Source organism: Euprymna scolopes, chromosome 2 (assembly GCF_053919585.1).
Source record: "Euprymna scolopes isolate OS-2025 chromosome 2, ASM5391958v1, whole genome shotgun sequence".
In the NCBI taxonomy this organism is placed as follows: Eukaryota; Metazoa; Mollusca; class Cephalopoda; order Sepiida; family Sepiolidae; genus Euprymna; species Euprymna scolopes.
Window position 1 is genome coordinate 124,694,756 of NC_136483.1, and position 25,698 is coordinate 124,720,453.

Here is a 25,698-nt window from a genome sequence, read left to right on the forward strand (position 1 = left end):
AGAGTAGCAAATGCTGTTAAAAAGACTCACAGGATATCTAAATTTTTATCTTCCATCATCTCGCTGTTAAACGTATGTGACAATCCTGATGTTAATACACAATCCGTTTCTGATTCGGAGCCTGGAAGCGCAGTACCAGATGAGCAATGACCGACCCAATCAACAGTCGAGCATACTTCTCCAAGGTATGTTCTGCCTTCTATCTTTAATGATCCTGTTGATTGATTAAGTGTAACAGCATATTGATTTGCTTTCAAAGTGTCCCGTTCAGCTGACGGATTATAATTTCCCATTAAACCAGAAAAACCACCCACAGAAAATTTCAGAACTATTATTTGACATTGAAAAATAACGAAACTGTTCATCGTTCCTGGCTTGTCTACTCAAAGTCTGCCAACTACATTTTCTGTTTTGTCGTTTGTTCATTTGTTCATTTATTTGTGTGTCTTTGTTCCTAGGATTTGGTAATCAGTGAAGCAATTCTGTTGAAAACTCTGAAGACACATAAACAATCAACTCATCATATTTGGGCATATTGATTTGCTTTCGAAGAGTCCCGTTCAGCTGACGGATTATAATTTCCCATTAAACTAGGAAAACCACTTTTTAGCTGGGAGAAATTTAGCCTTTCATGGCATAAATAGAAATTTTCTTAGGAAAGTGAAGCTAATAGCAAAATTGGATCCTGTCTTGTCTAGTAAGAACCATGTATTAAGTGATCATTATCTCAACAACTGCATTCACAACAAACTTATCGACCTTCTGGCTAAGTTGATACAGATTAAAATTTCTTGCTTCAAAATATTATTTTGAAACCAAAGTTGTTGCATCAAATTATATTATAGCATAATACTAGATTGCACACCGGTATAATGAAGAGTCATGACCTTTCAAAAAAGACAAATCTTGTCAAGAATTTGGACCATTTACAGTGTACCTTTGAAATGCCTATAATATTCAACTTTTAGGATTTTATTTTGCATGGAAATGTCGAAAGTTGAATTTCCCAATCAATTTTGGTCTAGAAACATGTATGGTATGATGTATGTTATGACCTTTATAAATGACAAAATTTTGTCACAAAGTCCTTGAACCGGATTATATATACCAGATATGAGATTATATTATTACTCTTATAGCTTCCGGCTGACATCATCTACTTTGTTTATTATACAATATAATGTCAATCAACAAAGAAGTTCTTTCCCTCAGGCAACACTGTGTTTAAACACACCTGCTCTATCTAGGATATTAAGCACTCTCTTATTACTATATGCCACTTACCAGATATAATATTGTTTAATTGCTGTTATGATTCCAAGGCAGGCTGAGCAGTTGTGACGTAATCAACCTGAGGGAGCAATTTGTCCCTCATTGGGGAGCTTTAGATCCCCTCAGGGGCCTGAGGACGGCCGAATAACTATGCTAAGATTGCTTTAACTGATCCCGGGTGACGGCAGATATCCCGAGGATTTGAAATAGAGTATATATACATGTATTTTATTTCATTGTAAAAATAGATATTGTTTGAAAGTCAGAGAAATATATTTTGCATTTAAAATTGCTGACAGGAACTTAGAACATTAACATAACACTTTCTGGCCTTGACGAACTCAAAAGCCAGATGTCGGACTGACAGGGATGTCCTTAGGGGTCATGGGAATTTAATATATCTGTAAATCTCAGATTGCAAAATTGGTGAATTGCACACCCGCAAAATCTAGGGCGTTTTCCGTAGTGTTGTGGCGTTATCTGATTGGCTGGGGAGACTTCCACCCCCGAACACATACATCACTATTAATACGAATGTCGTGCGAAATTAGTCAGTTTCCGAAGGAGTTTTGAAGCAGCACAGCAAGAATTTGTGCACGAAACTCGAAGTAAGCATCCTTCCCTGAAGATGTGACTCCTCCTCCACCCGTCTGACGCTGTCTGTGAAGAAGATTTGAGACTTTGAAAAAACTTACTGAGAACTGAACGATATTTGTCAAAGCAATCGTACATAATTTTGTGAATTAATTCTCGTAGAATAGAATTTCACATGTCTGCTTTTCTCTCTGTCTGCGGCTTCAATATTCTCTTTCAGCATACAGGATTCAGTGTAACAACCCTAAGAGAAGAACTAGACGATCCGATCCGAGTTTCCAGACAAAAAGGGGTGCTAACCAAGCTTCACCAGAGAGGGGTTACATTATTGGTGCCGTGACCAGGATAGACGCTCTTTGGTTACCACGAACAAGAGAAAAGAAATCTTTCCACAACGAAGAAGAGAAAGATAATAATCTTACATTATTGGTGGTTGCGACTAAGATATCGACCCGGAAAAAGAAAGGGTGAGAATTGATATTTCTTATTTTTTTGTTGTTACCACGGACACAAAAACAAACACAGAACTGAAAAATATAGAAATACGCCCGGTTGAAAAAAAAAACGGTTGGAAAAACACATTTTAATGAAAAACTTTAAAAAGAAACGCCCGGTTGAAAAACAAAAACGTTTGGAAAAATTTTGAAAAGAAAAACTTTAAAAAAGAAACACGCGTTTTAAAGACAGAAAAAAAACAAACGTAGAGGGAAGAAAGACTTTTAAAGAAAAAGAAGGAAAGAACAAACTCAATTTCAAGTGCACGTGACAGATCAGTGGCGAGGGAGAAGACGAAGAGGAAACACAGACATCAAGGTAAGCGAGCCTTTCTTTCTCTCTGTAGTCATTCGTGCAATTGGCCTATAGAGAAACAGAGAGTAAGAACGATTATATGTGTGTTTTAAAATGAGGAGAAGAAAGCATGTTTTTGCTTGTCGCCGTAAATTTAACCTAGTATTAGAGCGAATAGTAATATCAGTAAATCTAAGTAAATCTAAAGGAGTAAGAGGGGTCGTCATCGTCGTCGTGAGCAGTGAAGCAACCAGGTATAGTTAGATTAGTCAAAATCAGAGAGAGTGGGAGTGTGCTTAAAAAAAAAGGAAGTAAACTGACCAATCGTTGTTGCTTGAACGTTTTTTTTTTTTTTGGTATTGAGTTATCTTATATTTTTGGCTATATTCAATTAAAGGCTTGAAAGGAAGAAGAGAAAGTGAAAAGTTTTTATTGTTTTTTGTTTAAAATTTGTTGGTGATTGCATAATTGTTTGTTTTTTTTATTTATTATTCTTTTGTCGTTTGTTGAAGTTGATTAATGCTGTGTATATCTGTCTAATTTGAGTATCATAAGGGTGTAGGGTGATTTAATTGAATTAACGAGAAACTATGGCGATTTGGATATCATGGGGTGCAGAGAGATAATCAATATTACTGATGACATAAATAAATCCTTGTGAGAATGTCTAGTTAAGACGTAAAAGGGAATTTGTAATTGCTATCCCAGCATAGAAGGGATTATGAGATGCGGGCATTTTAACAACAAAGGAGTGCGTGGCGTCAGGGAACGATGGTGTTGGTGGCAGAGGTCAGGATGGAATTAACTTTTTAAGATGATGGAGAGAAGGCCTCTCAGCGATGTTGGCTGAGAACAAAGACATCAAGAGACAACCCAGCAGTCCAGAAAAATTTCTAGAGGGTCAGAAGACTGGCTTCATTTTGGTTGATGTCACGAGAGGTCAACGACAAAAGGTTAGAATGACCTTGAGTGACATGTGGTCAAGATTAAATGAGAATTGTGAGAGAATGCCTGCCACTTGGGGAACGAGAAATCGGAAATGGGATGATGTGTGGCCCCATGACCCACCCGATGCGGTACCTAGAAGGAAAAGGGGGTACTCTTCCTTGAGAATAGCTTAATACAAGGGTAGAGTTTTGTTCACTTATTTTAAAGTGACTATTCGTTGAGTTCAGTTGAAAGCGAGTTAGCTCTGATGATAATGATTTATGACTGTAATTGCATTACAATTTTAAATTGTGAAGGAAGAATTTCGATGATTGAATTTAGTTAAAAAAAAAAAGTTTTTTGAAAAAAAAAAACGAGAATACTATTTTAAGCAGGTCGTGAACCTTGACGAAATATTTTAGCTGAATTGATCTGTTTTTATGTAGTGATATTAATGGTTGTAGTCGAGAATAAAACTGTTGAGAGTTGTGTTTTATGTATTCAAACGAGAATAATTGGAAATATTAAATTTTGAGAGTTGAATTAATTTTTGAAAAAAAAGTTATTATTTTTGTTGCCTCAGTCTGGAAGGATTTCGCTTATTAAACTGAACAAATTTTAATTGAGTTCAGTTGAGAATAATTAGAAGCATTCATTCCAGCGATTGAACTGACTTTTGGAAGAATTAAAATTTTGCCTCAGTCAGGAAGGATTTCTTAATTGCGAAATAAAGGTCAAAGAGGCCGCAAACCTGAATGAAAATAATTGGAAATAATTAATAGCATCACTGAGTGAAGTGTGTGGTACACTCAATTGTGCGCAAAAAGCGATTTGTATTTTTTAGATAAAAAAAAAATGGTGAAAAATGGTGGAAAATGCGGGTGCTGGTGCTGAGGAAAACAAGATGCAACCCGAAGGCCTCCCTGATAAGGAAACCCCAAGGAATTGAAGACGACTTGAAGATCTTCTTTTCTTTTCTTTTCTCTCTGTTTTACCCAAAATTCTTGTAAGGCGCTGAGCTGAGAACCGTCAAAAGAAAATCCTAACGATACCTTGAATGACCATCTATTGAGGTGAGAAGAAGTCCTCAGTGAAAGAAATTCTTACAAGATGCTTATAAAGGAGATTTGAACTGTGAATTAAAAGCTTAATAAAAAGTGGGTTCTTTGAGAACCCTGATTAGGGCTGCATACCCTTTATTACAAGATGTGCTGTTGATAGCAGCGAAGTTAAAAAAATCTTGTAAATTGTGACTGACACTCTGTGAAAAACAAAAATTTGAACTATGATTGAATTGATGAAAATAAAAATGGAAAAAGGGGAATAAATATAAACCCTTATAAAACCCTGGAAAAAAAGGGGACAAAACTTTTAACCAAGGGAAGTAACTCTTATGATCTAATTGATGAACTTGTTGCATTTTATTGAGTGACAATTTTTAAATGATGATTATCTTATCTTTGAATTATCAATGCGAATTGAAAAAAAATATATATACAAACAAAAAAAACTTGCATGTGAAGAAAATAGACTGTATTAACCCCGATGAACTCTAAACTTTTACTTTTTTATCGTCTGTCAACAAGGATATCGTTGATGTAAGCTGATGTTGCATAGTCCACAGCTACCTTGCTGACGATGGCCTTCATGATAAGGAGAGCCACATTCAATCCAAACCCCAGACATATCAGACAGTATCTTTTCCCATCAATCTCCACAGTCTTCTGAGGTGCAACTTGGGATTAAGCAAGCCTTGCTTCACTCTCGACTTACTAAGCAATACTGGTTCATAATGTCTACAATTAAGGATTAGGCAACCTTAGCTGCTCTATAATTTGAATCTGTATTGCCCATCAAGCAATACAGATTCAGAAGAGCTGCAGTAAGGAATTAAACATTCCTTACTTCACTAATGACTTATAAATCAATGGTAATAAATAAAATCAAGAGTAAGCATTTACTAAAATTTAAATTTGAAAACATGTTGACATATTTCCTGTATTGAAAAATAAATATGCAATTTCTTTCTAAATTTGTCAATAACATGTAAAAACGAAGGATAATGAATGAATAATTTGGATGAGAATATGGTGAAAGCAAAAGAAAGATAAGAATTAAAAACAAATTAAGAAGAAATTAATGAAAAATAAACTTTTCATTCAACTTTTTAAATTAATTTTTCATTAAAAAAATGAATGAAAAATGAAAAATATTTCTTGAATAAAAAGAAAATCAATGAAAAAATGATGATTGAAAAAATTAATGAAAAAATTGAATGAAGATAACTAAATGGAAAAATTGAATGAAGAAAGAATGAAAAAATGAATGAAAGTCAGTGAATTAAGAAATGTAGGAAAAAAGTAATAAAGAAAACTTGAAGGGAAGATGAATGAAAAAATGACAATATTAAATTCACTTTCCACTTATTTTCCTTTCAAAATGAAAGAATTTTTTTCCTGCATTTCTTAAGCAATTTTTTCATTTGTTTTTCATTTTTAAAGCAACGGTAATGAATAAAATCAAGAGTTAGCATTTACTAAAAATTTTAAAAAAATGCTGACATATTTCCTGTATTGAAAAAAAAATAATTTGCAATTTCTTTCTAAATTTGTTAATAATAACATGTAAAAACGAAGGATAATTCAATTTTACTTATTTTGATTTTACTTCTTAGCTTTCTTTCCTTTTGCTTTTATCATGTTCTCATTCACTATCTTTTTTATATGTTATTATTGACAAGATGATCTAACCAAGATACACATAGAATACAGAATTGGTATGACCGTAGCAAGAACTGATGTTTTATCAAAGCCACCTTAACAGAACTGGTCTAGTTATGAGGAGACGACTGACTACATCTCAGATCAAACCTAGAGAAAGGAATTATGTTCCAACGGTCCGATCAAAAAGAGAGAAAAGAGACAGTGGCCTTCTAAGTTGCACGTTTTAGATCAGCATGTGGTTTTAGATTAGCATGTGGTTAAATCAACCAATTGTCAACTGCCAAATATCTACCCCTAGATAACGTGACGTTATCTGGGACTCTAGACAATCTCAACAAATTTATGACTACCTTTTCTCATTGATTTAAAATGTTGGGACAACTGTATCTATGTTTTTATAAATGCAAAATGTTCGGAAGTTAATAGGAAAATATAACCGATTAAAACAGAAATTATTGGGACATACAATGTGAAATGAAAAATAAACAGGTGTTTAGCGTTTGGAAAATGCATCACTGTTGAAATGAAAACTACCTTAATCTCTATATGATAAACTAAAAATGCTTGCAATATCGAATTTTCTCACTCTTTTGCCCCTATGTTGGGATTAATTTTCCCTGAAATAAAGTTCGATTCTCACACATTTTCCCCTATTAAGAATTTGTGGCGTTGGACCGTCATTAGAGACTGTTTTTCTTGTACCACACGGTTATAAACAACGTTTTATGTTGAACTTTGACGGTTTCAAACAAATATAAATGATTGCAGGCTAAAAATAATTAAAATTTGAAAAATCGTTTAGTTTATTCAAATAAGTTGATGAATTTTAGTAATAAAATAAAAATTCTATTTTTACTTGATATTTAATTTTCACTTAATAAATGATTCCAGCAAATTTTAATAAATTCTAATAATGAAATTTTCCTTGAAAAAAATATAACTTCTTTTTTGTTTTAATTATGATCATTTGGTTCTGGAGAGGCAATGTATTGATGGCGACCCACGGTCAGAATTTTGGAATAGCGAGAAAATTCTATATAGTGCAGTGAATAATACATAGTTTACCTGGGTGTAGCTGCCAGAGGTGAGGATGTTCTTTCAGCAGCCAAGAAGAACAATAGCCTTGTGGTTATTTATACTAATAGAGTAAGGTAATTGTTATAAAAAACCTTCCTCCTTTGTGAAGAGTTACTTCTCTCAAGAAAAACTCCTGGACGCCTGAGCCTTGATGAAATAAAAGAACAGGCAATGCTGCAAAATGACCCCGGAAAAGAAAAGTATCTCGAAATCGTCAAATTAAAAAAGAAACTAGACGCTCAACGCCCATCGCCCAAATCCCCATGTAGACCCACTTCTTCGAAACCAAGCCCCAAATCCCTAACCAACCCTATCACCCAGTCTCCTACAAAGCCAAAAACTCCTTCCCCCCTCAAAATGCCTCCTCCAGTTACAACTCCGATCCCTTATAAACAGCCCAAACTAACACATTTAAGCCCCTCAAAAAAACACAAACCCTCCTCTCTCATTCCATCCACCTCTGCGACCACTCACAACACTCCCCTTGCATCTCCTTCTAAAAACACACATTCTGCTATGGACATCACCCCTCGCCTGAACACAAAAAAAAGACTCTCTACCTCCCTGGCAAAGACATTTGCATATTAAACCAAGCCGTTATTAACAATCACAAGAACTTTAAAAGAACTGACCTCACAAAACTAATTGAGTTCAAGGAGGTGGGGGGGAAACTAGTAGATACCCCTGTAAATTTCCCAAACGCCAAAAGAATCCTAACCGTCGTTCGGAAAAAAGAAGAGGCCAAGGACCTTTGGCTAATGCTCGAAGAAGCAAATAAAGCCTTTAACCTTCCCACTCCCCTTGTTGTGTTTAAAGATAGCGATATAAAAAACCTTAAAAAATGTTGTGTTGGGAGGGTCCCGGTAAAAATGTACCCCTCCCTATATAGGATAGCAAAACTAACCTATCCTTTGCATGTCGGTGGTATCTCTCGTGACGGCCTCATCGATACTACGATGGGTACTTATTCCCTCACGAGAGCCGTCGGCATGCTCACGACCGCGATGTTCGTTCCTGGTTCCCAACCCTAAGGCACCACCATGGATCTCAAGCTTGCTAGTTTAAATGTCCGAAGTCTAAGGGCCGACTCGCGCAAATGGCGCTTGAGTTTGGACCTGCAGCACCTCGGAGTGGATATCTGTTGTGTGCAGGAAACCCACCTTATTCCTGGTGACCATTTGGGTGCACTGTCTAAGACCTTTGAGGCTTACTCAGCGCACTATAATTCTCACTCGAGAGGGGTTTCCTGGCTAGTTAAAAGGTCTCTAGATGCGTCGTGTGACCCGTGTTACTTGGATCCGGAGGGAAGACTATGTGTTTTGGATGTTACCATAAAGGGTAGGGTATTACGTCTTATTGGGGTTTATGCGCCCAATAGCCATTCTGAGCTGGCTGTTTTTTTTCGGCGGATCGAGCAGTTCATAGATGTTTCCAGAACGGTTATCTTAGCGGGAGACTGGAACGTCGTCCTGGATCCCGAGTTAGATCGATTTGGGTTAACATCTAGGGGAACTAACAGAGATCGGGATGTTGTTTTATTTTGTGAATTTGTGGATAAGTTTGATCTTATCGACAAATTCCGAAATGAAAAGCCCCGTGACTTAGTGTGGACTTGGACAGGTAGAGGCGGCTCCGATTCGATACAGCTCTTGAGCTATATCGACCGGTTTTTAGTTAGGCGAGTCGACGTAGGAGTATTGGATTGTCCAAGTTTCCACAATATAGTTTACTCGGATCACAGACTTGTTCGTGTACGGGTAAACTTAGATAGACCTAAGCCTAGATTAGCCGGTTACTGGAAGCTCAACACGTCGTTGTTCGATGTGAAGGGCTTCTGTGACGGGCTATTACTAACCCTACAGCGGGAATTGACGGGGGCAATTATTGGGAATAAGTGGTGGGTAAAAGTTAAGGAAGCCATTAGGTCCTTTGCTGCTGACTTTAGCAAAAGACTCAAACTAGATTCCAGGGCAGCTAAAGTGACACTAGAGTCTAGACTAGATCGGGCGGTGGAGGAGGGGGATAGTGCTAGCGTTATTAGGGCTCGGCTTGCCTCCCTTGCTGAAAAGGAGCACCAAGCCTTAGCGATTAGGGCTAGGTTAAAAAGAATGCCCCAGGAAGCAACAAACATGGCCACTGAACTGCGTGCAGAGGAGCTTAGGCAAGCGGCTGATAGGCACATCGCTCGTGTCACATTGACGGACGGGCGTACCGTGACCACAAACCAGGGCGTGCTGGAGGCGTTTAGATCCCATTTCCAGGAGCTTTTTTCCATGGAACCCGGTCTGTCATTAGAACAGTTCGACACCTATTTGGCTGACTTTTCTCGTCTTTCGACGACCGAAGCGGCTAGGTGCGAAGGTGGCATAACGGAGGATGAAGTCATTGAAGCCTTAAAGCGGGTCGGCCTTAATAAGTCACCGGGGATCGATGGTCTTCCCTACGAAGTGTATTTGAGGTTGTCGCACATCTTTGTCCCCTTACTGACGGTTTTGTTTAACTCATGGTTTAGGAACGGCTCAATCCCCAAGTACTTTACCATGGGTGTGATAAAGCTTGTTTGTAAAAGCAAAGATGGTGGGGATGGGTTAGGTAATTTCAGGCCCTTAACGATGCTTAACGCTGAGTTAAAGATTTTGGCCAAGATTCTCGCAAATCGTCTGCAGCTTGTCCTGGCTCGTCTTATTAGCCCCGAGCAAACGTGTGCCGTGAAGGGCAGGACAATCCAGGATAACTTGCACTCGATACGCCTGATGATAGAAAAAGTCGACACTGAGGCCGCGCTGATCAATTTAGATCAGTCCAAAGCCTTCGATAGGGTTAACCATCGGTACTTGGGGGCTGTTTTATCGGCGGCCGGTTTTGGCCCGCAATTTTGCTCTTGGGTTCATCTTCTCTATGCTAACCCCACGGTGATGGTAGAAGTAAATGGGAAGAGGTCGAGACCCTTCAGTTTGTCACGTTCCATTCGTCAAGGATGTCCGTTATCACCCATGCTATATGTGCTTGCGATCGAGCCATTTTTGCGCAGGCTAAGGGTGAATCCGGTCCTACGCGGAATCACTTTGCCAGGTGTGGATGCCCAGGCGAAGTACTCCGCCTATGCCGACGACGTAACGGTGCTTGTAACGAGCAGTGCTGAGATTAGTGTCGTCGGTGTAGAAATCAGATTGTATGAAACGGTAACAGGGGCCAAAATTAACTGCGACAAGTCTTCGGGTTTGCGCATTGGTGCCTGGAGGGGTATGCCCCTTCAAGGGCCCTTTAGTTGGAGCGATGGGCCTTGCAAGATACTTGGCGTCTGATTTGGTCCTGACCTCCAGCTGGAGAAAAATTGGTCGGAGGTTCTGAAAGCGGTACGGTCTGCAGCTTCACGGTGGATCAGTAGAAACCTTTCATTAAAGGGGCGAGCGAAGGTGTGTAATACCCACATCTATCCAATCGCTATTTATCGTCTATCAGTGCTTCCAATCCCGTCAGATACACTGCTATATTTGCAGAGGGCTCTCTTCAACTTCTTATGGCTTGGAAGGGCCCCTAAGGTCTGTCGCGATGTCTGCTACCTACATCCTTCTGAAGGCGGTCTAGGTATGCCAAACGTAGAGATTCGGCTATACACGCTACGGCTCTACTACCTAGATCGAATGTGCACAAGATAGGGAAAACGGTGGCCTCTGGATGGAGGACACTAAGAAAGCCTTCCCGGCTTTGAGAGGGGTGCACTACTCCGAGGGGGAGGCACACAGGTTGCCCCGAGGTGAATGTCCCTTCTATCGTGAGTGCCGGCGCGCACTGAAGTCCCTCTTAAGAGTGAAGGAAAGCCTCTCTAACACTCTGCTGTTGTCCCGAAAGGCATTATATCGGGTTTTAGTGAGGGGATCCGTAACGGATGTCATCGGTGGGAGGCTCCCTTTGACGAAGGAGCAGCTCCGCTCAATCTGGCCTTGGGCGCCTGGGTCAGGATGTCTCACTAACGACGAGGCTTCCCTGACCTGGCTGGTAATTCGGGATGCTCTCTGGGTCGGTAAGAGACTCCACTCAGCTGGCTTGGTGGACTCGCCTATTTGTAAACGGTGCGGCGATGAGGACGAGACTTTATGTCACGCCTTCGTTTATTGTCGCATCGTGACGCCGCTGATTGAGTTTGTTACAGGTCTCATGGTCCGCATACTAAACACATCCTCATTAACTTTGGTTCCTATTAATGTCTGTAGCAATTGGGCTCCGACAACGGATAGGCTCAGAAAAGATTTGTGTTTGACCTTGCTAGCTGTGATGAGAGGTGTTATCTGGAACACACGTATGAAAGTGGTCTATGGATCTGAGGACTTTGCTCCCCTCGACCTTATACGACTCTTCCGTCATTATTTGAAGGATCGTATCAAGGCCGAGAGAGTTAGACTCTCTCCGTCAGACTTTGTTGAAAGGTGGGTGTCAGTTGCGCGTGTGTGTCGGGTGAGAGAAGCAAGTCTTGACTGGTTCTTGGATGTTCCTTAGGAAAAAGAATTTTGGGTGACAGGAACGAACGTCAGCCCTGACTCGTTTTTAGTCCAGAGTAGGTCACAATATAGGCAAGAGTAGGACCATTATTTAGGCTTCTTTGTTCATAACCTAGCTAGTGTGTGATAGCGATCATTAGGCCCCTTTTAAGTTTGTCCCTTTTTTTTTTTTTTTTTTTTAACCCCACTCCCCTCCCCAATTAGGTGACAGGTCGCTTGATTCGCCAGAGATGCGGGTTCCCTTTCAAAGTTTTTGTAAGAGGTGTTTTAAATAAAGCGTTCGGACCCGCATCACCTTTTCGACTGGCGAATCGGTGTATCTGCCATAGTTTAACAACGGGGGGGTCTTTTGTTACTAACATTGTAAATATTTCATTTGTATTTTGTATATAAAATTTTTATCTTCCCAAACCCCCCTTTCTTTAGGGTTTTAATTAGGTTATCATGGTATGATGTTCTTATGGTGATTGATGAAGGATGTATACGCTGATGGATGTATAGTATGAATGTGGTATTATGGTGTAAGTAGAGTGAAAGTAGGAACTAGTTAGGTTAGATTAGTTAGCACTAGTCAGAGAAGACCGTCCTTTCCCCTCCCCCATCTTCGGCCTTGTGCCAAATTTTTCTGAATTTTTACTTGTAAATTTTCTGAAAATAAATACCTTCATTCCTTTATTTTATGTTACTGTGGTTACAAGACCTGAGAAGAATGTCGCGAAGAAGATTGTATTTTTTTCGCAACCTCACTTCAGATTAGCTACTCTCAGTTATATGATTTTTTTTCAACAATTTGCGAAAAAAATACAACAGTTCAACACAATTTCTAATGGAACTTTGAACGTCATTATTAACAGCAATTAGCGACAATTCTGGAAATTGTTCAATTACCCGTACAAGGATATGGAAACTTTTGATACATCAACTGTGAAAGATTCCAGGGAGTGACACCGTAACCAGGTTTCCATTCTGAAGATGAAAATCAAGGGTAGGCTTCGTTTGTCCCGTGGCACAGAGATTACTCCTGCTATATTTTCTGTATTCCACAGAGAAATTTTGGAATATATCAACGAAATTGAAAATTGTGCAGCAGGCATGGCAAATGATGCAGAAAAATAAAACTTTTTAAAATGCTCGCTTGTCTGGGAGACCTCTGCTGCTGATTAATCACTTAAGTTGCATCAATACAAATTATCAGCAAGCACTGGCAGTATTAAAACGAGAATATTTAGATGTTAGTGACATCATTGATAAGATATTCCAAGATATTATCGATTTCTCCCCCAAGGGGGGGAGTTCTTATGAGAATCTTGGTAGTTTCATCTGCAGAACAGCTTCGATTCTCGAAGAACTGGCCAGCTCTCTCGATTGTAATTTCTCTGAGGATGGTTCTGTGGGGCCAAAATACTTTTTTTTAAATTTCCGAGAGCATTGAAGGGAGACCTTATTCAGTTATGCTTCTCTAGAATTCCTTCTCTGTCAGTTTTGATGCGAGACACCATTGAGGCTATTAAATGCTTGCTAATTAAAGGTGGCGGGTTGCCTAGTTCTTCGGATATCCATCGAAACAATTCTCGGGTAACCGTTTCAAAATCTAGAGCTACTACAACCTGAGATGTTTCTTTCCGCATAGATTCAGATTGCCAGTCTCCTTCTCGAGGCAACTACCTCCTCTGATTTGTGTTGCCTTCGGTCGAGGAGGAAGAACTGCTCTGTAAACTGCTTATTTGGATACTGGCAGTGGCAGAAAGTATTTGTCTGGTGATGTCTTGCACTCCTTGGGTTCCTTGAGTTCTGACAGTTTGGATTGTCATTTGAGGCTGACTACTCTTCTTGGAGAATGTGAGCAAATATACAGAGAGGTGAAATTGGATGTGGACTTAGGGTCTGGTCATGTGGGGCACTTTCCGGTACTGGTTGCCAACTCATTGGACCTATCTTTATATTTAAAAAATTGGTATTTGCTGTTGGAAGAGTTCAAACGAACTAGATGTTCTCTGGCTGGGCAATTTGAGTCGGGCACTGATTTGGTGGCAATAAGTGGAATCATGGGTCTGGATCTGGTGCAACATTTGGGTCCCTTACAGTTGGTGCCTTGTTTGGGGGGGGGGGTCGGGCTTTCTCTGTTCCTGCTGGTTTGATTCCCTTTGGTGAGGTAGACACTTTTTTCCTACAAATCCTGCCCCTATTTCAAGAAATTCTACTTTGTTCAGTTCAGTGATGGAGAATACTCCCCAAGTGGAATTGTCGCATGTTTGCTTCATCCTGGAAGCCGATCCTACCTATGCAGACCCCTGGGTGGATGTCTTTCCTTCTAGCGATGTGGAAAGAGGATTGGAGAAAATTGCATTGAGTCGTTGGGCATTCAGAACGGAGAAGAGATTTCAGGATATGATCAGGGTATGATTCGGCAGTTCCAGGAATCTATAACATTCAGGGATGGGAAATATCACGTGCAGTTACCCTGGCATGCAGATAAGCTGGCTCTGGTTCCTTCTAATCATGCTATTGCTTTGCACGTTTTGGATCGTGTGGTCAGGAGCCTGGAGAAAAAGGGGCTGTACCAAGAGTATGTAAATGTATTCCTTCAGCAGCTACGAGAGGGCATCATTGAGGAAATACAGGTATCCTCAAAATTTTGTGGACTATGTATGGGTACCTCATCAGCCCATTTTCAAGATGGATCCGGCAGCTACTACTAAAATCAGGCCTGTATTTAACTGTAGCTTGAAGGTCGGTGGCTCTGCTTCTCTTAACGAGGCTGCATACTCTGGTGTGAATATGACAGGAGATAAGTTGGACTTGTCTTTTAGATCGAATAAGTTTGTCTTGATTGCAGACATCAGGAAAGCTTTCTTGATGGTTGCCTTGCACTGGAGGCAGACAAGAACAGGTTCTGTTTTTTTGTTAAGGATGGTGATTGCCTTCGATGTTTCTGCTACGCCATGTTGATTTTCGGATTCCCCTCGAGTCCCTTTATATTGGGGAGTATCCTGAAGTTTCATGCAGCCCAGTATCCTTTTGATAAATGTCGAGTTGCGATGGAGAACCAATTCTATGTCGACAACTTGGTGGTGACTGAGTCTGACCCAGCAAAACTTGTAAGGCTGTATTCCCAGGTTAGGAGGCGGTTTCAGGAAGGTGGATTTGTGGTGCAGTCCTGTAACTCAAACTGCGACAGCCTTAGGGAGGAGATGAGGAAAGATGGTACATTGAGTACTCATGAGGCCGGATGGGAGATGGTGCTCGGGTACTGGTATGATCCTATTTCAGAAAAGCCCCGCACTGCCCCAGTTAAGTGTGATTCGAGTGCATCTACTAAGAGGCAAATCCTTTCGGAATCGGCAAAGGTATTTGATCCCTTATCTCTTTGCCTGCCCGTGACTATAAGGATTTTGGTGGGAGAATTATGGAAGCGAGGTGTGCAATGGGATGAGGAAGTTCCTCCAGAGTTTCAGTCTTCTTGGAGGAACCTGGCAGAAGACTTATCTAAATTGAGTGACATGCATTTCTGTAGACAGGCCCATGATGGGAACTGAACTGGAGAGTTATATCTGTTTTGTGACGCTTCTAAAGAAGCATATGGATTTGCAGCCTACTATGTTCAGGACAACAATTCTGCATTGATCTTTGCCAAAGCACGAGTAGCTCCAGAACAACTTTAGAACTAATGGCGGTATTTCTTGCTCTGAAGTGTTTGCCCACTATCTTGGTAGGATGCAAGGGTGCCCGCCCTTCGAGGTTGTGTGTGGTAACAGATGCACAAGTAGTACTGTCATGGATTTTATCAGAAACGATGACTAGTAAAAGCATCTTTGCTAGAAACAGGTTAAAGGATGTTCTGCTAATGAGCCTGGATTTGGAAACAAACTACGGCATCAGGCCGACCTTCAGGTATGTTTCTACCACCGAAAACCCGGCTGACTTAATCACTCGTGGATTAACGATAAGGAAGTTCTGGGACAACTTTGACTTTTGGTACTGACATTAAATTTGAATTCAACCTCAGATCAAAAGTCTCAAACTTAAATCCAACTGTTCTCTTCTCTCTGCACTTTCCACACTGACCCCCAAAATAAAGAAGACGGCTCTTTTATAGAGAGACCCAACCACATCTCATTTGCATACCCCCTTCCCCCTCTCGTCACATCACGTGATTTTCAGTCCATAAATACCAGGAGGCGGCCATTTTTATTTTCTTTTTTTTTCTCTTTCCTAACACTAGCCGCACGATACATGAGGTAAGGTTCTTTACTTTTAACCACTGGTACCATGACCCTTCTTGGTTGCGCGGTGGGGTTTTGACTTGGCCGGAGCAGGAGTTTCCCTGTCTTGATGATAGGTGCCAGCAGATTGCTTGTTTGTCAACAAATTTTGCTGCGATTGTGGATGAGGAGTATGCTTCGGTGATCTCCATGCGGCAGTTCTCTACGTTTTGTTGAGGGTAACTTCTTTGGTCTTCCAATTCATCGGCTTGATGAGGAAAAGGGAAGACAACTACAACAAGAAAGCCACAATTTACTTAATAAAATGTTCTCAACAGCAGGAATTTACTGCTGAGTTGAATTACCTGCGGAATCCTATGGTAAAGCCTGCACCTAATCGTGTTCAGGCACTTGATCTTTTTCTGGATAAGGAAGGAGTGATCCGCTCACATGGACGGCTGGACAGGTCTTCTCAGTTTTCTTATGAAGATAAGAATCCCTTGTTGCTGGGCAAGAATCATCACCTGACCCAACTTGTGATATTAGACTGCCATCTTAAATGTTCCCATCTGGGTATAGGGTCAACCTTAACGGAATTGAGATGCCGTGGCTATTGGGTACCTCAAGGGAGGCAGGCAGTCAAAAATGCCATGAATTCCTGCACAAAGTGTAAAAGATACAATACTAGGCCAATGCTACCTGAGAACATGGTCAATCTACCAACTTCTCGTGTCGAATTTGAGGTTCCTTATAGGAATACTGGAGTGGACTTCACAGGACATTTTTGGGTGAAGGAGGGAAACAGTGAGAAAAAAATGTATCTGTTGTTGTTCACTTGCTTGAGTGTAAGAGCAGTGCATATAGAGGTGGTGTCAGACATTAGTATATTGTCCTTTTTTCAAGCACTAGTCAGATTTACTAATGCACATGGTGTTCCAGAGTCGATTCTCAGCGACAACGCAAAAACCTTTCTGGGTAGTGGAAGACTGTTTAAGCGCCTTTGTCTTCTCCAGGACTACCAGGCAAATTTGGGTCATGTAACATTAAGTGGGAGACAATTCCACTATTTTCCCCTTGGGTTGGAGGAGTATGGGAGCATAGCATCAAGACTTTAAAATCTTGCCTATACAAAGTTATTGGTAGATTATTATACCTTCCTAACTATTGTCTCAGATATTCAGCGGGCTGTAAACAACAGGCCCCTTACTTATCAAGAGTCCACTGACAGGCAACTAATGATTATCACATCCAATATGTTTATTAGACCCAATAAAAGCCCTGGTCTATTGCTACCATTGGGAAGAGATGATCTTTCCACCATGGTTCCTCCCAGCCGGAGAAGGTTGATCGAGACGATTGGATTACAAGATGAATGATTGTCAAGATTTAGAGAATTGTGGTACAAGGAGTACCTCCTTGATCTTAGAGGAAGGATGCCAGGAAGATCTTAGATACCATTCCAGAATCGCATTAAAAGAAATGATGTAGTCTTGGTCAAGAGCCCTTTAAAACCACGATCCTTTTGGATGTTGGGTACTATACTTGAGGTTCTCCCAGGACAAGATGGAGTGGTGAGAACAGCAGACAGGGCGATGGTTTGGTGAACGTCCATTCACTAAAGAATTTATATCCAATAGAAATTTCACAATCTGATGATGATCTTGAGGAAAGTGAACCGAGTCAGGCGGGTGCATCCTCGCCTGTTGCTGCAGGTATCAGTCAAAACCAGGAATCCTCTAGTTCATTTTCGGAAGGAGATGGCATCATTTGGTTGTGTCCTGCTTGCAATAGACCTCCAGGGAATCAAGATATGATATGCTGCAATTCTTGTGATGAGTGGTATTATTTTGAGTGTGTTGGAATTGACTTGGCTCCACCCGCTAGACAGAAATGGTACTGCAGTGATTGTGCACCTCGAAAGAGGCGAAGAGGTAGACCTAATCTGTTACCTGCTCAATAGAAGTAGTCTTGGGTAGGACTATAAACTACGATCGACAGCGGAGCCTAGGCTAAGGGAGATAATGAGGGTACCCTGAACCACTGTTACCTCCAGGTGGCCCTTGACTGGGGCCTAGCACCTGTTAATCCCCCTGCAGGGTCACGCCAACTTAAAGTTTTTTTTTTCTATGAAGATATATCTATATAAAATGCACCTTTTTTTTCTTTTGTTGGGAGAGTGTAGTGAATAATACATAGCTTACCTGGGTGTAGCTGCCAGAGATGAGGATGCTCTTCCAACAGCCAAGAAGAACTTGTGATTATTTATACTAATAGAGTAAAGTAATTGTTATAAAAACCTTCCTCCTTTGTGAAGAGTTACTTCATTCCTTTATTTTATTTTACTGTGGTTACAAGACCTGAGAAGAATGTCGCGAAGAAGATTGTATTTTTTTCGCAACCTCACTTCAATATAACTACTCTAAGTTATATTATTTGTTTCAACAATAGTTAATACGCTTATATAAAGAGCAATTCAAAAAGTAAAACTGTCATCTCTTTTAAACGAGAACGAGAGATTGAAAGAAAAGAAAAACGCACAGAAAGAATGAACTGAAGTATTGTAAACTTACCTCTTCTTATTTAAGTAATTTAAATGTTTTTTGGAAACAAACTGCTAACGTCAAATGAACGAAATGTTTTTCAGAACGGAAACAATTTGATGGAACGGAGATACTGATGTCGACAAATACTGCCACCTGCTACCCTGATTGTTCATTCATTTGATCAGAAAAATATGCGACCAGGTTACTAGACTATAATAAATATTTGAAGCCAAATTTTTCAGGAGAAAAGGCCAAAAACGGCTAAATTGAAACTTGAAACCACATTTTTAGAAACAAAAATGCTAAAAAAGGCCAAACTAAGTTTTTTTTTTATTAATGCTATATATTTATAGTTATATTGATATTTGGGCTTCATTGAAAATGTTAGCTTCCAAATATTTATGTCTTTTGAATTTTGTATTGTTTTCATAATAGTAAATTTGAAACCACAGGCTTTTTATACACGCTTTTGGGAAAAATTATTTTTTTTAGATACAATACATGCACTAAGGAACATTAATAATACATATTACACATTTTTTAAAGCGTACCCGAGGATTTTAAAAAATATTTGACAAATTATATTTAAATAATTGTTGATGAATATGTAGATGAGTAACCTCAGCTAAAAACACTCTCCCAAAAATAAGATTCTTCTTCTTTTAGGTAATTACATGTCGGAAAAAATCATTATTTCAGAATTTAGAGTATGTGATTAGTTTTACATATAAATCTAACGTAAATAATTCATCACTCATTTTGGACCAATCATCTATCCAAATAACATTTAAGAGTATAAAACCCAATTTCGTTTAGCTGAGATAAATTGTGTGCATGTGTTTTTTTTCTTTTTCTTTTTTTGGTGGGGAGGGGGTAAAAAAATTCCATTAGCTCTACCACGAACCCTTAGTTCAAGTGTCGACAATCCACTCTCTCAAATCCTTCCCTTAATTTTATCATTAACCTTAAGTTTAGGTGCCCCCACCCAAAAAAAAAACAGAATACTTTACGCCTAAGAAGTAAAATGATTACATGTCATTCAAATGCTATCTGGCCTGGAAGTGAGAGATCCCGTTACATTAAACTAATATGCAACATTGATCTCTCAATCTTTAGATTCTAAAATAATTGATGTATTTTTACCGATGTTTTTCAGAGTGTTCATACTAGTGTTGGGATGCTTAATCGGAATCGGGAATCAGAAAAATCGGAACTTTTTGGGCTACCAGAATTTCCGATTCTTAAAACGATTTTCTTATATTTTTTTCTTTATAATGAAAATATGAAACAAACACAATGCATTTATTTAGCTTCATAGCTTATTATCTTATTTGATAATTGTTTATAAAAAGAAAATTGTTTCTGAGCACAGATATTAGGAATATTATAGCCAAATTTAACATAGACCCTCCAAGTTCATTGCGTTTTTTTTTATAGTAAATTACGATACACTTCACTTGCCTATTCCTTTATCAAATCTTTTAAAATGTTCAAATTTCTTTTTGTACATATTTGCTAAACTTCTAGATGAGCATCTCAAAGAGTTCATCGTTAATATTATACGATCTACAATACTGAAACAAGTTTTACTTTTTATTTTTCTGACTTTGCTCATTGTCTGGTCTCTGAAGTAATATTTTATTGTATTTTTTTTTCAGTTTTTCCAATTAAAAATATAGAATGAGTTTCTCAAGTTCTTGCATGTAATACATAAAGGGAAACAATTTAAAACTTTAATTTAAAAAGCAGTCATATCTACATTTAAAGATATCCCTCCATAAGTACGAGATACTACTTTTTTAGGAGATTATGCATGAATGCACTGAAAAAAGAAACAAACGATTATTTTAGAATTTAGGGGATGGTTAGTTGTGCTTATTGGTGCCGGGAAAACTCGTCCCGGGAAAACTCGTCTCGGGAAAACTCGTCTCGGGAAAACTCGTCTCCGGAAAACTCGTCTCGGGAAAACTCGTCCCCTTTCGCTAGGTAGGAAAACTGGTCCCTTATTGAATAAATATCGATTGAAAACACATTTTATGATGGTTCTTGAAGGAGATATTGTTTTTTAAAATAAACTATAGCCCCCCCCCATAATATTTAAAAAAAAATTTTTTTACTTGTTTAATGTTTTTTTTGTGTTTTTAATAAAAGCGTTTATTATGTTCATAAACGAGACCGCATATTTTTTTTTATATTAATATAAAAAGAATTTACTTATATACTGTTGTTTATAAAAGGGTAAAATCGATTTTTCTACCTCGCCGACTATGTTGTTTATTTAATTCATTTGGAATCGTTTATTTGGTAAAGAAAAAAAAAACAGAAAACAAACAAAAAACATGTCGGTCGAGTGTTACGGGAGAACGAGAAATAATGCCCGGTATCTTAGGGGGTCTTGATAATCGTTAAAAAATAGAAAATTAAAGAAATTACTGAGGGAGATTTGGTTTTAAAAAGAAAATAATAAATTTTAATATTTTTTAAAATATAATTTAGAGAGAGAGGGGGGGGGATAAAACCTATATCTCCCTTCGAAAAGCAACCAACAAAAAATGAAATTAAAAAGATTCTTGATAAACGATAGCGGAGTTTTCAATAAAATGGATTAATAAATTTATTTAGTGATTACTTTCTCTCTTAATGATTGATTTTAGAATTTTGAAGTAAAAATTAAAAAAATTAAAAATGAGTTAACGAGAGATTGTTAGCACATGGCATCTCTCGCGCCAAAAAAATATTTCGCTTTTAATTTATTAGTTAATTTTTGCAAAATTTGACAGGACGACAATAACTGTTGATAATTGATAAAATCATAATTTTAAATAACGCATGAGTGCATTTGGTATGACAGAAAACAAAAACATAACAACAAAAAACTATCATAATTAAAAAAAACAAAACCAAAAGCGTAACGAAGAATCGAATCGCTCCCTGTTTTTTAATTTTTGGGTTTTGTTTTTTTTATTGTTTTTATGACTCCAAAAAACATCGTTAAAATAAGAACAAAAAAAATTTGTAATTAACTTTGTATGAACATAATAAACGCTTTAAAATAAGTTAAATCACTAAGAACTTAGCCAGTTAGGTAGAAAACGGACACTTAGAAAATCGATTTTATTTAAAAAAAAAACAAAAAAAAAACATTAAACAAGTAAAAATATTTTTTTTAAAATATTATGGGGGGGGCTATAGTTTATTTTAAAAAACAATATCGCCTTCAAGAACGATCATAAAATGTGTTTTCAATCGATATTTATTCAATAAGGGACCAGTTTTCCTACCTAGCGAAAGGGGACGAGTTTTCCCGAGACGAGTTTTCCGGAGACGAGTTTTCCCGAGACGAGTTTTCCCGAGACGAGTTTTCCCGGGACGAGTTTTCCTAAATTCGTGCTTATTAAGTGAATGTAAAATAATCGTCCATTTTCGGCCATTCAAAATTTGTAGGTCCGGTGCCCGGAAAACTCGTTCCGGGAAAACTCGTCTCGGGAAAACTCGTCTCGGGAAAACTCGTCTCCGGAAAACTCGTCTCGGGAAAACTCGTCCCCTTTCGCTAGGTAGGAAAACTGGTCCCGTATTGAATAAATATCGATTGAAAACACATTTTATGATCGTTCTTGAAGGAGATATTGTTTTTTAAAATAAACTATACCCCCCCATAATATTTTTTTAAAAATACTTTTACTTGTTTAATGTTTTTTTTGTGTTTTTAATAAAAGCGTTTATTATGTTCATAAACGAGACCGCATATTTTTTTTTATATTAATATAAAAAGAATTTACTTATATACTGTTGTTTATAAAAGGGTAAAATCGATTTTTCTACCTCGCCGACTATGTTGTTTATTTAATTTATTTGGAATCGTTTATTTGGTAAAGAAAAAAAAAACAGAAAACAAACAAAAAACATGTCGAGTGTTACGGGAGAACGAGAAATAATGCCCGGTATATCACATCTTAGGGGGTCTTGATAATCGCTAAAAAATAGAAAATTAAAGAAATTACTGAGGGAGATTTGGTTTTAAAAAGAAAATAATAAATTTTAATATTTTTTTAAATATAATTTAGAGAGGGGGGGGGATAAAACCTATATCTCCCTTCGAAAAGCAACCAACAAAAAATGAAATTAAAAAGATTCTTGATAAACGATAGCGGAGTTTTCAATAAAATTGATGAATAAATTTATTTAGTGATTACTTTCTCTCTTAATGATTGATTTTAGAATTTTGAAGTAAAAATTAAAAAAATTAAAAATGAGTTAACGAGAGGTTAGCACATGGCATCTCTCGCGCCAAAAAAATATTTCGCTTTTAATTTATTAGTTAATTTTTGCAAAATTTGACAGGACGACAATAAATGTTGATAATTGATAAAATCATAATTTTAAATAACGCATGAGTGCATTTGGTATGACAGAAAACAAAAACATAACAACAAAAAACTATCATAATTAAAAAACAAAACCAAAAGCGTAACGAAGAATCGAATCGCTCTTTTTAATTTTTGGGTTTTGTTTTTTATTATTGTTTTTATGACTCCAAAAAACATCGTTAAAATAAGAACAAAAAAAATTTGTAATTAACTTTGTATGAACATAATAAACGCTTTAAAATAAGTTAAACCACTAAGAACTTAGAAAACGGACACTTAGAAAATCGATTTTATATAAAAAAAAAAAAAAAAAAAACATTAAACAAGTAAAAATATTTTTAAAAAAACATTGGGGGGGGGCTATAGTTTATTTTAAAAAACAATATCTCCTTCAAGAACGATCATAAAATGTGTTTTCAATCGATATTTATTCAATACGGGACCAGTTTTCCTAATTAGCGAAAGGGGACGAGTTTTCCCGAGACGAGTTTTCCGGAGACGAGTTTTCCCGAGACGAGTTTTCCCGAGACGAGTTTTCCCGGGACGAGTTTTCCTAAATTCAAGTTTACCATTAACTCTAAGTACAACTGGCAAATTTTTTCTATTACCATTCAAACTTAAGGTTAATAGTAAGAAATAGACATATTTTTTATGACTTAGCAATGGCATGTTTTATAATAAAGTTTGATCAGGAACATGACCGAGATTCAAAATAGACAAAATTGGTTACATGTCCTTTAAACACTGTCTGTTCAAAAGTGGGATCCTTTTATATTATATTTATATGAGAAACTGATTTTTTTGTTGTTGTTGTATTTTATTTTTACTATTTTTTCAGACTGTTTACATGAAATTGCTTAAAAATTGGAGAATCATATTTTTGTGTGAAGAGATATAACAATGACCACTAACCCTAATTACGACTAATGTGGAAATTTTTGATAAAGAAATATTTTTTACTTATACCCATTCAGCCAGCATCTCGGCACTTGGGTGGAAGGGGGAGGAGGAAAAGGACGATGGCCTTTCGCCCTTTTTCGTCAGTTCGAATCTAGCCGGCCGACAAGAAGGACGCTATTCGTTCTCCGTCAAGGAGGGTCTTTGACGTTAAAATTAATTTTCCTAAATTTTCTCTAAAAAGACGTTTGTTTAGAACTCCTTTGGGAGGTACTAAACTTTTAACGTAAATTTATTCCCGGTGATTAAAAGACAACTAGTTTCTTACGACTGGAAAATTAGTACCAGTTATTAAAAGGCAAACAGGAGTCTTACAACTGGTAAATTAATCAAAGGATTAACAAAAGAAATCGCCTTATTTGAAGAGTTCTTTACTATAAAGAACAAAAATTAATTTCGCCGACGACACGAGCAGATTATCGGCACATGTGACCACCGGGATGGATTATTCAACCCAAGTTTCCTTCACGAAAGAAAAAATATTCCTTTAATACCAAAGTTTAACTCGTGAATCATTCTATTTGTAAGCATAAAGCCTACCAAAGCGGCTTATGGTCTTCTCTCCCCTTTGAATTAAAAGGCACAAGAGCCTTAACAAAGGAAATTGATTGTTTCTCCTTTTCGGAAAGGAAACAAAAAAGAACATTTTGTCAAAGAAACTTTTTGTTTGTGATTCCTCTTGGAAAAGAGAAAAAAACATCTTGTGGAAGAAGGACTGAACATTTCGTTAAAAGAACTGAATTTTAAAAAAGGACTGTTTTCCGTTTTTTATATGTTCTTTCTTTCAGCCTTTCTTGCAAGTAAGGATTGACGCCTTTTTTGTATTTTTTTTTTTACAAGTATTTAAATGTTTCTTAAGTTTTTTTTAACCTCAGCCTTGGGAAATAAAGGCAATTGATAATCTTTTGTTTTAATAAACTTAGATCATTTTAAACTTATTCGGGTCTGTATTCTGTTTGCTCATTTCCTCTAGTTATTCTTTTCCGAGAAATTTGCCATAAATGCTTTTCCCCCTTTTTTCTTTCCTTTTTGTTACCACAAAAAGAGGATTTTGGTGACGCACCCACAAATTTCCTCATTTTGCCTTTATAGTTCCCGGTCTTATGCGTTTACAAACAACATAAGACATTTCCCTTTAAATCTCTACACTTTCCATTTATGTTTTTAAAGTCTTATGTATTTACGAGATACATAAGACATTTCCTTAAAATTTCTGAATTTTTCCTTTTAACCTCTTTTAGTCTTCTGATATGTTTCCAACCACGTCGGAGCTTTTAAATTCTCCCGCTATTTCAACTTGTGTGCGTGACGTCAGCACATACGTTGAGACCTCCTTCCATTAAGCCTTTACCCGGGGTTTTTTTTTCTTACTATTTTATACTCTCTTAAAATTTAACATTTGGAGCAAGACCCATTTTAATTTGATCTAGTTGTTGATTACCTTATTTCCATTTTGTATATTTTTGTATGTAATTTTGTAAGCTGTTTCCCACCATTTTGCTTGGCTCTGCGCCACCCCCTGCCACCCACTTTTTTTTTATGTGCCTCCTATGTCGCCATTTTGAATTTTTGGGGAATTGAAATTTAAACATGTTTGCTTTGGTGTTTTTTCCCCTATAAATTTGCATTTTCCTTTTATTTGTTACTTTTGTGGAACACACGTAACTTTTATTGATAATTTGAGAATTGAATGTATTATTTAATTTTCTTTAATTTTGTTATGTAGAAATTACCTTTCACCTCGTGCG

The 25,698-nt window shown here is 37.6% G+C and overlaps 1 protein-coding gene across 3 annotated transcripts in view; it reads right to left on the reverse strand.

The window, feature by feature from the left end:
• LOC145295919 (sodium- and chloride-dependent GABA transporter ine-like) overlaps positions 1–25,698 on the reverse strand; it is a 916,364-nt gene that overhangs the window by 884,697 nt on the left and 5,969 nt on the right. Inside the window, exon 1 of one of the 3 annotated variants that reach the window (XM_080141757.1) lies at positions 18,654–18,851. The exons of 1 other annotated variant lie outside the window; for it this stretch is intronic. The gene's annotated coding sequence lies outside the window, so the exon portion shown is untranslated. Of the gene's footprint in view, positions 1–18,653; positions 18,852–25,698 lie in introns of those variants that run through there. One more of the 3 variants, XM_080141730.1, reaches the window with a different exon arrangement.